The sequence below is a fragment of the Podarcis tiliguerta genome (genome assembly GCF_965153285.1).
Source record: "Podarcis tiliguerta genome assembly, chromosome: 6".
NCBI lineage: Eukaryota > Metazoa > Chordata > Lepidosauria > Squamata > Lacertidae > Podarcis > Podarcis tiliguerta.
Window position 1 is genome coordinate 74,969,206 of NC_139539.1, and position 13,120 is coordinate 74,982,325.

Sequence of the window (13,120 nt, forward strand, 5' to 3'; positions counted from 1 at the left end):
TGTGGGCGTGGGAAACTTGAGTAAATAATACGTCAAGGCAACTGCGGTATGTGAAATGCTTAAGGTGATTCTGTGCTTGTGTGTCATTTAAGATGATTAGGAGCAAGTTTTGTTTTTAGGGATATTCGTCCAAAATTACTGATCTTCTTGAGAAATCCCAGTTAAGCCTCCCAAGGAACTCCAGGGTCCCTAAAACACAGTTTCAGAACTGCTGGTTTAATTAAAATCTGCAGAATATCTCCTCTTCTTGAAACCCCTTTGAAATAGGACCACATGGTGCTCATCGTACACTCTAATTCTAATAAGCAAGGAGGCGTCACTTCCTGGCCTTTATAAAGGCTTCTGTGGCCTTGTACAACTTCTTTTTAAAAGCTTCATTGCAGCATAACGGCTAAAAACAATTGGAAAAAATAATACAGCAACTAGAGCAGCTTTTTGGAAGCCACGCAGTGCATTCAATGTGCCTTCATTGTTGAAAGCCATTGTGGGAGGCGAGAGACTTAATAAATGGAATCTCCTGGTGTTTAAGATGTATTTCATTAGTTGTAGTCTTAGCAAGATACTTCTATAAGCATTTTATTAAATTACAGAAGAGAAACCCGTAGTTGCAAAGCTGTTCACCATGTAACATTTCTGGAACTTTATATGATACATGTTCTTAAAAGAACGACCCTGGTTTCTGTGGCAGTTTAAAAGCTGCCTTTTAAACATTGCACAGTTTTTTGTCTCCTTATTGTGAAGGGGAAATTTTTGTTTTGATTGGACATCCTTTATTTAAATAAAAAAGAATTCTGGTTGACGTAATTATTAGAATTTCAGGGTTTTAAGTAGCACAAGCCTGTGAAACAACATGCTGCCAGAATGCTAGTGTAGTACACAGAGTTCTGTACTTCAGCTCAGGTGGTTCTGGGTTCAAATTCCTGCTTATTCTTGACTGAATGAAACTCAGTCTCTTAGCCTAACCTAATTCCTAGCAGATAAAATTGAAAACCATCCTAGATAAGATTCCACCCCCTGTAACTTCTCGTGGTGTTTCTCTGGGGAAAGTATCCTGGCAATACTAAGTTACTAGGATTTTCTTGAATTCTACTAATTGTTTTGATGAACTTATTCCTGTTGTTTGCTTTATTTATATGTTATTGTGTTTGATATTATAGCAATTGCAGTCTTTGTTGTTTTTTATATGTGATTATTGTGAGCTGCTTTGAGCTCTGTTGCTGGAAAAGCAGAATATAAGTATTAAATCAAATCAAATCAAAAAGTACAACTTGGTTTATCTACACAATCTCTGAAAGATCCAGAATATGAGGTTAACTATAATATTCATAGATACTAGCCAAATGAGGGAGATGTATTAAGATAGGTTGTTTTCAGGGTTGTGGAAAACCTTGGGAACAGAGGGCGCAATGAGTAGCAGGAATTGGCAAAACTGATGTGTTTTGTGCTATTGGAAGCCCCTGTGCAAGTCCAAAGTCACCATTAGACACAACCCTGAATGTCTTTCACTATCCCGATTAGAAGAAAATGAATCTATTGACATAAATAGCGCAATCCATTCTGTTAACCAGAATTTGCCATGATGAAGGAAGATCAGTTCATGAGGCTTTGTTAGAGTTTTTTTTTTTACTTTGTGAAAAGCATCTGGATACGGTGGAATAAATTCAGGGGATTTTACAGTATAAGAAACAGATGGCCAAGTATTTTCTTCTGGCTGCTTTCTAATGCCAAGGATTTGTGGCTAGCTGAGCAATTCACTCAATTATAGCTTCTGCATACATATTTGAAAAATAATGACAATAAAGGAAAGGAAATTCATAAGCCAAGTTGCTGTCTTTAAGTTGTTTTTATCAGAATTATTCTTAAGCAATTTCAGGCACAAATCCATATGATCTTCTGTGACACCCACCCATCCCAAAGCCATGAGTTAGTATTTTATGGGAAAGAATTCTTAAGTTTCAACTAATTTTATTGGTAGCTTGGTCAATTAAAATAGTTCTGCTTTATTTATTTTTTAAAAAAATGTTTGGCTTTTATCTAATTAATGTAGCGTGAACATGCCAACATTATTTGCTGAATTCTTACATTATTATTTTGATTGAATATGGAGGGTATACACCCTTGGCCAAAGTATGCCCTCTGTCCTGGCATACACAGCTTTCCCCTAGAAATTTGATATTGCAGCTGGGTGATTTCCCCCACCTGTAGTCTGGATATGGAATACTCGCTGATATTGCTTTCTAACACATGAGAGGAGGGGAGGATTATTTCTGCATCACTTCCATTTCTCTTTCTTCCACTCTTCTGCCCATGTGGAGGAGTCGAGGCTTTGGGAACAACATTCCTTCTTGTTTTTGAAACCGTTTTGCTTGGGTAACTTTCCGGTTTGATACAGATCCAAATGGTGCTACAAAATAGAAAGGGGTGGAAACTTTTAATTTGAAATGAGAGCATGTTTCAGTTTTTATTCCAGAGTCAATTAGTAGCAAACTGTTAACGTAACCTTGAGAATTCAGGACTGTATCGAATGCTAGTCCTACACACTCATGGAAGTTAATGGGCACAACTAACAGGTTCATTCCTTTCAATGGGTCTGCTTTGGAAGGAACTGAGTTGGCTACAACTCTGAAAGTTTCAACAAAGTAACTTCAGCTCGTCACAATCGCAAAAGCCCATTGTACCTTCTTTCCCCAGTGTTTCCCCAAACTTGGGTCGGCAGCTTTTTTTTTGGACTACAACTTCCATCATCCCTAGCTAGCAGGACCAGTGATCAGAGATGATGGCAGCTGTTCAAAAACAGTGGGAGACTCTGTTTTGCCCATGCTTCTCTGGGTTTTCCCTCCAGTCTGCTGAGCTGAGAAGCAGAAAGTGGTTCAGATAGGCAGAAGCCAGGCCTGTGGATACAGTGGTACCTCTAGATGCGAACGGGATCCGTTCGGGAGCCCCGTTCGCATCTAGAAGCAAAAGTAACTAGCAACGGCACGTCTGCGCACTCGCGTGTCGCTTTTTGCTGCTTCTGCGCATGACGGCATTATGAGCGCCTGCGCATGCGCAAGCGGCGAAACCCGGAAGTAACGCGCTCCGTTACTTCCGGGTTGCTGTGGAGCGCAACTTGAACGCACTCATCCTGAAGCATATTCAACCCGAGGTATGACTGTACTCATTCTGGAGTCCAGGAGTGTCACCACTTAACTACTTCCTCGTCCACTTGTGGCACAGATTGACCAATTCCAATCTATTTTGTGAGTCAGCCTAAGAGCAATTGAAATAGGTAAATGCTTCCTATTCTCAGTCTTCAATACTGTGCTTCATGCAGAACTGAAAAAGGCTTTGTAGAAAATGCACAGGCGTGCAGTTTGTTTCTTTGTAAAGTGTTGGTACACAAAGTTGTTGCACTGTTTCAACACTTGGTTAATGTCCTTAAACCTGATAACTGTGTTTGTCTTTCTCCCACAGTACTTCTAAAATCTAGGGAAGCTTTCTAGCATTCCCCCCCCCCCCTTTCACATGCCACATTTGTGTTTAATGCTTTTCTTTCTTAGCCAGAGGCTATGTACAAAAACGAGACTTGAATGGCTGTATCACGTGAGGCTGCAACTTGGGTTGCAGCCATTGTGCCTTCAGCTGAGTCAGGGGGAGAATGCTGATTTTCTGCTCCCCTTGGGTTTGTCGGTGCTTCTTGTCAAGGGAGACAGCTATGTAGATGGCTGAATTAACCCCCCCCCCCAAATAATGCATGTCAGAAAGTTGAACTTGCAGGTTGCTTACCATGAAATCACAGAAGAATAATCAATGCCTTGCTTAGTTTTTCTGCTTCTCAGTTTAAAAGGGAGAAACGGGTAAGGCAGTACCACTTAATAAGCAGTCTTTCTTTAATGAGATGGTATTTTATGTAGTGTACCTTTCCTTTTGCTTTTGTGGAACCAAAGAGCATTAATACGCTGCCCGACATATTTAAGATATATTATTTTTTTTCGTGCACCAGAAGCACTCACATTACTCCCAGGTAAGCGTGCATAGGACTGCAGCCTTAATGCCCCTAACTACATCCTTCAGGTTTTCATATACCATTGTATACTTAAATGGCAGAATAGTAGAAATAGTAAATCAGGAATCACAAAATTGGCCTTTGTGCCATTTGCTGTTAAAGCATATCTTCCTTATCCCTGAACAAAGTGAATGTCTTGGGGCTAAAGTAAGTTGGTCGTTTTAGTTTGGCTTGGGCAGTTGGGCAGGGAAGGTATATTCTCATTGTCTTCCCCCTTCCAGAATGTTCTGTGAACCAAAGTAAATGGGTTGGCAAGACTGTTAGGGAAGAACAAAAGCATACTCCTTGCAAGAAATTGGGTCACCACCAGCTTTAGTTCCCACCTTAGCTGTGACTGCAAATACGCCCCTTTACTCTCTCCCATGACTGACATTTATAGGGAGAAGGAAAAGTGGGAGATTAAACCTACTCAATTTCTGATGCTATGTGCCTATTCTGCTGAATAGGACCCTGCATGTGTGAATGAAACTAAAAGGCTTCATTTGGACATAAACTCAAGTTTATTACAAGAACAAGCTGCACCAAAGCCTTGAACTTGTACATTTATTTCCCTCCTCTGGCATGGCCACAAGGAGGAGATCAGAAGCTTTCACTTCCGCTTTTTGTTTAACCACAGCTTGTTGCAATTAATCAAACCTTGATTTATCACAACAATGGTTTGTTGAAACAACCCAATTTTATAATAATAATAATAATAATAATAATAATAATAATAATAATAATAATTTATTTGTACCCCTCCCATCTGGCTGGGTTTCCCCAGCCACTCTGGGCGGCTTCCACAAAGACCAAAAATACACTAAGATGTCACACATTAAAAACTTCCCTGAACAGGGCTGCCTTAAGATGTCTTCTGAATGTCAGGTAGTTGTTTATCTCTTTGACATCTGATGGGAGGGCGTTCCACAGGGTAGGCGCCACTACCGAGAAGGCCCTCTGCCTGGTTCCCTGTAGCTTTGCTTCTCGCAATGAGGGAACCGCCAGAAGGCCCTCGGTGGTGGACCTCAGCGTCTGGGCAGAACGGTGGGTGTGGAGATGCTCCTTCAGGTATACTGGGCCAAGACCGTTTGAACCATAGGCTATTGAGCTGGTTTTTAAAAAATTAAAAATTAACCACAGTTGTTTCTGAATAAGGCTAAACTGTGGTTAATCAAAAAGCAGAAGTGAAAGCTTCTGATATTCTTGCAGTGACACAAAAGGAGGGTGCATGAGTGTGAGGCTCATTCTGGCTCATTCTCCTCATTCTAAACGATAGCTTATTGTTACATGCAAACACAGCCAATGTATTGTCCTAAGTAGGAATCATTGCAATATATGGGTGCTCCCACCCCCACCCCCACAGCCATGGCACTATAATAAAAAGGAATTTTGCTAGTTACGTGATGATGATTATATTTGATTTGTATCACACACTCATGGGCTCAACATTTTTTATTAATGTTAGTATTCCTGCACCCTAGAGATATACAATTTACGGCAGTATGTAATAAATATAAAAATGTGTGAGATTAACACAGAATGCATTAGTTGTTTACAACTGATTGTACTTCTATTCAACACACTGATTTAACTGCAGCGAATTTTCCCCAGGAATACTGTGAACTGCAGTTCTGTGAGGCTACTGAGCCTTCTCTGTTCAAGAGCCTTAGTCTTCAGTATGCAGAATTATAATGCAATTATGATGCTATTAGTCAGATGTAATAGCATCCCTTAGGTAGAAAAAGTGTCACAACTGCTGCAGTTGAGACATTAATTGTCTCAAGATATTTAATTGTGTCAGAAAACACACACAGTATTCTAAATAGGCAGCAAAACAATATACTAAGCTAGTTTATAAATTTCAGACAGGTAATCTGAAGGCTTAATCTTAAAAGGAAAATAATTTATCCTGTGCTGAAAGTAATAAATATGTGAATTCTTTTGATGTGTCTCATGTGAAAAACAGACCCAACAATACTTCTTTGGTTTCTTCCTATCTCATGGTGGGAAGAAAAGGAGAACAGGGAAGACCAAGGATCCGTCCAGGTATAAGAAGTACTGGAAGTTATTTCAATTGGCTGTAACAAAAGGAGTAGAGTGGAAATCATTGAAAACTGGTTCACACCAGCAATTCTTTGTGCACTATTAACTGTTCAGATCTAGTCACAAAACATTATTCTGAGGAGAAAAGGTTTAGTGAACCCTGGAAATTGGATTTGATTTATGCCAGAAAATCTGCCTTTTCACTGCTTGAGATTTTCTATGGAAGAAAGCCACAGCCTTTTACCAAACGGTTTCTAAGGAAACATCTTATAGCAGAGCATCTAAAAACAATTTGGTTGTTAATGAGAAATAGTTCTCACAACGGTGGGAAAGTGCTGAGTGAAAGAAAAGGCTTCAAGATTTTGGCACTTTCTCCATAAAGACATTTAAATAAAAGTGTGCTGTGCTGTAGCACAGCTTATGAAATTGCCTGCATAGAAGGGACTTTAATCACCTGGCTTTCAGTGCTCTGTGCTGTGGTTTCAAATCCTCTCCTCTTTACTGCAGGTAAACACTTTAAAGTGAGCTGCAGAAATACCTTTTAAATTTTTTATTTAAAGCAAGTTAGACACTTAGAAATTTGTCATTCCATTGATATATAATTTTATGGTACTAATAAAAAAAAAAAGTGGTGTTATGAGCCATCAAACCTTGGAAATATACTGTTCCCGAAAGGTTTCTACAATTTTGGCCACTAGTGTATTATGCAGCATATTCTGAATCTTTACTCTGTTACTGGAGTGAGTGCTGTCTGTCAGGTTCAGTCTGGTCTTCACCCAAGAGCCTCCTGTTGTGTGAATGGCTGTCTCTTGGGGCTAGCCTCCCTCTTTCCATCCTATTGGTTTTCTCTGCCCAGGCTATAAATGTTTCTAGGTCTTTGTCTAGGTCATTCTGTCCTGGGGTTGACCCTCCCATATTACATTTGTGTGGACCGGCTTACTAGCATCTGCATAGGGGACCTTTTTTAGCCCATGGTCCCATTCTGGCCCAACTTCCAGGGACCACAATGGCACAGGTGAGCAGGACAAGCAGAGCAACTCCTGTCCTCCATGCAAGCAAGCAAGAAGCACAAGTTCAAGCACTCATTCTAGCCTGGCATAAAGAAGACTGCAAATCAGAGCCAGTAAGATGTGGCTTGGGGAGAGTCCGAAGGGCCAGACAGAGAGGGCTCAAAGGCTGCGTTTGGCCCCTGGGGCTGAGGTTCCCCATTCACGGCTTAGGCCATCAAGTGGGATCTGCCTCGTTCTCCATCTGAATCCTGTTTTGGACTGAGCCCTCTGCCTGCTCAGCTGCCTGGTGATGCTACTCTCAGAAATACTGTTAATACACAGGAGCATGGTTCCTGCTCCTACGTAGCCATAGGTCATCCCTGTAGCTGTCACACATAAACATTTCCTTAGACTTGCTGTGGTGGGATGCTGAGAAACCACTTGGGGAACTGGAAAAAGAAGGAAGGGTAGATAAACTGATCAGATGTCCTACATCAGAGACATGTAGAAGGGTGTACTAGCCTCTGAAGTAATAATTTCGTTGTGGAAAATGCATTCCGAAGTAATTTTGGTGCCAAAAATAAAACAGAGGACCCTACTTCCAAGTATGTAATTATGCACTAACCATAGCTAAGGTATTATCTTCATCCTAAATGCTAATGTTTATGGCTTCTTTATGTATGCCCTGTGGTCCACCCCCCCCTTTAGTTTTTCAGTTTTTCTCATTCTGTTATTCTGCTTTTTAACAGTCTCAGGTGCCAAATGAAAAATTCAGAAGCAAAAGGTGTGTTGGAAATGAAACGACTGGCGTTCTATTAGGATTGTTTGATTAGTGGGATGCCTCTATGAATGTTTAAGGCAAATATTTTGAGAACTAGTTGTGCATATACAAAGTTGTATGTGTTTGGGAAGGCTGAAGCTCAGGGATAGAGTATCTGCTTTGCCTGCAGAAGAAGAAGAAGAAGAGTTTGGATTTGATATCCCGCCTTTCACTCCCCTTCAGGAGTCTCAAAGCGGCTAACATTCTCCTTTCCCTTCCTCCCCCACAACAAACACTCTGTGATGTGAGTGGGGCTGAGAGACTTCAAAGAAGTGTGACTGGCCCAAGGTCACCCAGCAGCTGCATGTGGAGGAGCGGAGACGCGAACCCGGTTCCCCAGATTACTAGGCTACCACTCTTAACCACTACACCACACTGGCTCCTGACACACTGCAGAAGGTTACAAGTTCAATCCCCAGCATCTTCAGGTAGGGCTGGGAAGGACACCTTGTCTGAAACCCTGTAGGGCCACTGCCTGTGAGTGTAGACCAGTGATGGCCAAACTTGTCCCCCCCCAGCTGTTTTTGGACTACAACTCCCATCATCCCTAGCTAACAGGACCAGTGGTCAGGGATGGTGGGAATTGTAGTTCCCAAAGAGCTGGAGGGCCAAGTTTGTATCTAAGGTAGACAGTATCTAAGGTAGATGGACTAATGGTCTGAATTTGTAAAATAATAATAATAATAATAATAATAATACTAATAATAATAATAATAATTTATTATTTATACCCTGCCCATCTGGCTGGGGTATAAGCTGCTTATGTTCCTATATGAGCTTGTCTTCTTGGAAGTTGGCATAATGTATTAGCGAGGCCCTTCTGGTGTAATTAATTTCTAAATATCAGAACTCACACATGGTCACTATTTCCTAAAAGAATTAACTTTAGTGCATTGGTTTGCTGTAAGGATAGTCTGTACAAGGATTTAAAGAAAGAGAAGCATGCTGAACGTTTCATGGTTGCTTGTGTTTTTTTTAAAGCTGTGTTACTGAAACATGATTGTACAGATGTAATTGTACTTTAATTGTTTTTCATCAAAAAAAATAACATGAAGTTGCCTGATTCTTTTATGCAAGACTTGCTTTGGAAATGATACATATCTTAAGCAAAACAGCGGAACTGAAAGCCCTATCCAGGTTTAGTTAAAACATTCCCACGATGTAGTCCAAATGTTGAGTAACTCCACAGAAATGAAAGACTGGATGTCAAAATAAATTAGTATGCATATGCTGTTATGGATCAGCTTTCCACTTTATGGCCACATCCTGCAAGGACTCTTCTCAGTTTTAACTAGAGCTAAAGACACAATATGGTTTTACTCAAGGTTAATGAGTTCTGTATAACTACCTATAGGTTTCCTTAGCACACATCCTGTTTTTATGGGAACAACATTTCAGAGGATATAGATAAAGGTTGTAAATATTTGGGGTGTCATTCTGAATTGTACTGTAGGAAACTCAACAGTTAAAAACTTCTAAGCCTTTTAGTCAGGAAATTAATTCAGAGGGCTAAAAAACAGTAATAGGATATTCTCAGCAGAGGCAAAATACATGAATAAAAGATAAACATAACTCTGAAAAACTTAAGAGCAGTCCCTTTGTTTATATAATGTGATGATGATAATATTGTATAACTGCCAAAGAGTCAATAACATAAAACGTTGTTACTTATCATCTCTGGATTTTAGTAGTCCTCCTCAGAGTTCACCCATTGAAATTAAAGGACATCACTAATTTAGCACACTTTAGCAATTTGGTCTATTCTGGGTTTGTCTTAGCTGGATACCACTTTATAGCTTTTGTTCAATGTTCAGAGCGTTGTGCAGACTTCTTGGGGTCTCCATCCAGAACTATACACGGAACAGAAAGTGTTCAGCCAGATTAGGGAGGAAAGGTGATTGTTGCAGATGTAGCTGCTTTCACAACTTACCATAATTATATTAAGTTTTAAAACCATCTGCTTGAAAGGAAAGGGAGATCAAGAATGAGATTGTGATTCCTTAGTACATTTGCAAATTAGTAAGAATCATAGCACAATCCTGTACATGTCTACTTAGAACACTGAGTTCAGTTGGGCTTACTCCTAGGTAAGTGTGTACAGGATTGCAACTTTAAATCATAAAAATAGCTGTTCATGAGGCGAAGAAAAGCCAGAGACATTCAGTGTTTTGTAAACTGATGACACCGGTTTGCTAGCCCCTGCCTTAGAAATATGGTCTTCATCTATGTCTCAAATTTTGGGTGGACATTTTTGGATAAGCATCTTGGACCCTGGTCCAGGTTGGAAAGGTCAAATTCTTGTGGATTCCAGTAATACCTTGTACCGAACCTCTGTGGAAAGAAGAAAGAGACCATTACTCTCAGGCAAGCTACCGTATTTTTCGCTCTATAAGACGCACCAGAGCATAAGACGCACCTAGTTTTTAGAGGAGGAAAACAAGAAAAAAATATTCTGAATCTCAGAAGCCAGAACAACAAGAGGGATCGCTGTGAAGCGAAAGCAGGAATCCCTCTTGCTGTTCTGGCTTCTGGGATAGCTGCGCAGCCTGCATTCGCTCCATAAGACGCACACACATTTCCCCTTACTTTTTAGGAGGGAAAAAGTGAGTCTTATAGAGCAAAAAATACAGTAGTTTGATAAAGGGGTGGGAGGGAGCATTGTTTATTTACATTTTGCTCTGTTGTTGTTATAATTGTATATTAACATTTAATAAAAATCATAGCTGTTTGCTCATAGAAATCACTTGAAAAGCTGCGAGAAGGAAAAGACTCCTGAATTAAAGCTTTTCTCCTCTTGCATGAATCTGGCATGGCTTGGATAAAGGCTGGAAACCTGGCAGCCTACAGGCAGAATTCAGTCCTCAGAAGGCTGTCAGCTGGTCCCTGCGGTGGTCTTCAGGATTCAGAGGCCATCCCCCCCTCACCCCCAATACTGCCATTGCTGCAGCTTTTCAATTAAGGTTTGGTGGCAATTATGTAATTTTCCAGTCTGTGTCCGCTGGCTGGTATATTAATTGTTAATTTGGAAGGGAGGTGAGGAGGAACTATCTGCCATCTGCAATATTTAATTTTTGGCTAGGTGATCCTCAGGGTCCCTTGCAGCTCTACAAATCTACGATTTGTTCATTTGTTTTATGATTTGTATGGATTTCACCAGAAGTGAAGCTGCTCCTGAAGGTTTTCAGAAAGAGGCAGGTTCCTTTGTTTGTTTGCCTATTTCATGAAATATTGCTGCAGCTTCCTGCAAACGTGGCTGTCTGTAAATACGATATCTGGAGTTACTAGCCATTTCCTTCAAGCATACTTAACACAACCAAAGAACAGTGTTAACCAAGGATCCAGGTTCTTTTGCATACAGGAGTGGGCTTTTGTAGAAGATCTGTGTGCCCTAAATTTTCTTACTGGACTCTATTATGCACAAAAGGGGTCTGAGCCCATTTGCAAGACCTCTGAATGAACTCCATTCATTTGGTGTGCTTGGAAGTGGCTATTCAGACACAAAGAGACACAATAGCCACAACCTAATTTCCTTGGCACCGACACCAGCTTATTAAAAGGGAAGAGTTTGTTATGAAAAAAAAGTGTAGTAGCTTTTCTATGGTAGTTATATAATTCAACATTCCATTAATATCTCCATGGTGTAATTATATAAGCACATTCATTTCCTCCCATGTCTGTAGCGTGTTGGTTCTGGATACTTCCTAACTTCCTTGGTAACATTTAAATACAGTTGTAGCATGTATCATTATATAGAAAAACAATTTGTGCATTTTAATATGGAATACATCCTGCCAATGTTGAATTCACCATTTTCCTAGCAATCATTCTTAAGTTGTCATTGCAAGTAGTCATGATAAATAATGATATGAAGGCACAATTGGCTAGATTGTTCAGAATGTAATAAAACAAATTACCAAAATGTAAGGCTAACCTGTACAAATATTTAATTGCTTAGAATGTATCATATTGATTGCCACTTCAGCACTTGAACGAGGGCTATGACTGTAGTGTTGGAATTCCAGGAAGACATGTTAGAATAAATAGTGTAAGGGTAGAAAAATGGTAAGCAATTAAATCTAAGGACCATGTAATTAGGAAGCAACACTATCCCAAGGAGGTCTTCGGCTAGCAAGGTCTCTCCTGCTAACTCCAGTGTAGAGGGTAGTTTTGCGTGCACAATGAATTCAAAGTATATGTGTGTGTTGTGGGTGGGACCAGTTGTGAAGTTGCTCCATCCATCTCTATGGGGGAAGTTCCAAAGTCTGGGAGCAGCCACCAAGAAGACCCTGTTCCGTGGCCGTATCAAACATGTCTCTGAGGGTGGTGGGACTGAGAGAAGGGCCTTCCCCAAAGATCTCAAAAATGGGGCAAGTTTCCCTAAGGGGATGTGGTTGAAAAGCTTGGATAGCTTGGACCTAAGCTGTTTAGGGCTTTATAGGTCATAACCACCACTTTAAATAGTGTCCAGAAACGGACCAGTAGCCAGGGAGCTGTTGTAGCAAGAGAGTTGTATGCTCCCTTGCATTTGTATATCTTTGCATTTGTTTTAAGATGTTTAGGGAAGTTTTTAATATTTAATGCTGTGTGTTTTTAACACTCGATTGGGAGCTGCCCAGAGTGGCTGGGGAAACTCAGCCAGATGGGCGGGGTATAAATAATAAATTCTTATTATTATAATATGACACTGGTTAAAGATCACTGCAGATGGTGACAGCAGCCACGAAATTAAGAGACGCCTGCTTCTTGGGAGGAAAGCAATGACAAACCTAGACAGCATTTTAAAAGGTAGAGACATCACCTTGCCAACAAAGGTCCGTATAGTAAAAGCTATGGTTTTCCCAGTAGTGATGTATGGAAGTGAGAGCTGGACCATAAAGAAGGCTGATCGCCGAAGAATTGACGCTTTTGAATTATGGTGCTGGAGGAGACTCTTGAGAGTCCCGTGGACTGCAAGAAGATCAAACGCATCCATTCTTAAGGAAATCAGCCCTGAGTGCTCACTGGAAGGACAGATCCTGAAGCTGAGGCTCCAATACTTTGGCCACCTCATGAGAAGAGAAGACTCCCTGGAAAAGACCCTGGTGTTGGGAAAGATGGAGGGCACAAGGAGACGGGGACGACAGAGGACGAGATGGTTGGACAGTGTTCTCGAAGCTACAAACATGAATCTGACCAAACTGCGGGAGGCAATGGAAGACAGAAGTGCCTGGCGTGCTCTGGTCCATGGGGTCACGAAGAGTCGGA

The 13,120-nt window shown here is 40.8% G+C and overlaps 1 protein-coding gene across 4 annotated transcripts in view; it reads left to right on the forward strand.

The window, feature by feature from the left end:
• LOC310679672 (putative oxidoreductase ZK1290.5) overlaps positions 1-13,120 on the forward strand; it is a 66,561-nt gene that overhangs the window by 3,369 nt on the left and 50,072 nt on the right. The window lies entirely within an intron of this gene.